Here is a 1,669-nt window from a genome sequence, read left to right on the forward strand (position 1 = left end):
GGGCAAGCCCTGCCTCCAGAGCCAGCAGGATGCTGGTGGCACTTTGCTCGAGGGTTCACTTGTATCAGCCTCTCACAATGCTGCTCTGCTTTCCCAGCACCTGGACTCTCAGCCAAGTGGCTGTCTCAGCCACAGGCCAGCTGGAAGTGCTGTCTACGGGCACTGGGAAAATGAATGTGCATCGAGTCCTTTGTTGAAATCCATTCCTTCAGAACTACAGCAGCAGGAGCCTTTGCGTCCTTCATGGGCCTATGGCAAAGGCTATTCAGCTCCCTCAAAATGACAAGCATTTCATTATTATACAAAAACTAAACCCCACAGAGAGGAAGTGTTTTTCATTTTGGCTTTATTGCTAGCTGAAAATACCTCTAAGGATCTTTATTGATAGAAAGGCAGGTTGTGAAAGCAGAGTTGGAAGGGAATCTTGTCCTTTACAGAAGGTGATTTTGACTAATTTTCACATCCTGTACCACATTCAGACTTCACACCACTACCCCTTCCCATCCTCCCTCACCCCCAACATTTCCTGATTGATACAGAGATTCTTGCAGCTCAGTTCCTTTAAGTATTGTATTGCTTTTAACATGCTGGTTTACTACATAGTGATTTAAAAATGTATATCTGTCATGATGCTGCTGTTGTCTTCAGGCTTCAATAGGAATGTTGTCCACCAAAACCTAGAGAAAAAGAGAGAGGAAGGGAATGGAAAAAAGGACCAGTGAGATGCCAGGCAACAGGGCAGCATTAAATATCAGGGTTGGGGCTGAGCACCAACAGGTTGAAGTGAACTTAGCTCTTAGGTAGAGAGAGCACAAAACCAGCCTTAGCTTGTGACAGCCTCTGGGGACCTCCAGAGCTAAAAGGATAAGGGCCAGATTCTGTTCCATCTATTAGACACCCAAGTGGGCATAGGCACATGTGATCTACTTCACACTGCTCGAGTCTTTGAAAACCACAAATGCAAAAGGTGGGTAGCTGCTTATGTCATCTTTGTCTTAAGGTAGCACGTTCCAAATATAGGCGTGTTAGTGGTTTTTCAGGGACTTCAGCAGGTTGGAACAGGATCACACTTAGGTGCCTAACAGGTGGAACAGGATCTAGTCTTTAGGGTCTGTAGCCTGAGCTAGGCTCTGTAGCTGGAAGCTGGAATACACCCATCTTTTGAGGTTTGGGGACAGAAAGGGGCATGCATGCAATACCCACTGGTTAGTGAGTTACCCTTGAACAGAGGTACTGCATGCTGGGGGAAGCCCTCAAAACCAGATATAGCAAGACTGGGGCTCTGGGATGCAGACTGACAAATGAATGTGGCTAAGCGCCTGGGTATGCTGCCACCGTGGACAGAAGGCAAAAGACTTCTAGAGGGGCTGGACGTATTCAAGTCAGCCGGCCCGGACGATCTCCACCCTGGAGTTCTAAAGGAATTGGCCAAGGTCATTGCAAGTCCCCTGGCACGGCTTTACGAGCACTCATAGTGCTCTGGTGTGGTGCCGGAGGACTGGAAGAGGGCCAACGTGGTTCCCATCTTCAGAAAGGAGAAGGAGGACGACCCAGGAAACTATAGGCCAGTTAGTCTTACCTCGATCCTAGGCAAGCTGTTTGAGAAAATTATGCTAGCACACATCCATGAGGGGCCAGCAGAGGACTGCATGCTTAGGGGCAACCAACA

General features: G+C 48.2%; 1 protein-coding gene across 1 annotated transcript in view; it reads right to left on the reverse strand.

The window, feature by feature from the left end:
* Positions 1-329: 329 nt before the first annotated feature.
* Positions 330-1,669, reverse strand: part of CRIP1 (cysteine rich protein 1) — a 7,885-nt gene continuing 6,545 nt past the window's right edge. The window contains exon 4 of the mRNA XM_019530732.1: positions 330-677. The gene's annotated coding sequence lies outside the window, so the exon portion shown is untranslated. The remainder of the gene's footprint in view (positions 678-1,669) is intronic.

The sequence above is a fragment of the Crocodylus porosus genome, unplaced genomic scaffold, assembly GCF_001723895.1.
Source record: "Crocodylus porosus isolate Cpor-Errol unplaced genomic scaffold, CroPor_comp1, whole genome shotgun sequence".
Lineage (NCBI taxonomy): Eukaryota > Metazoa > Chordata > Crocodylia > Crocodylidae > Crocodylus > Crocodylus porosus.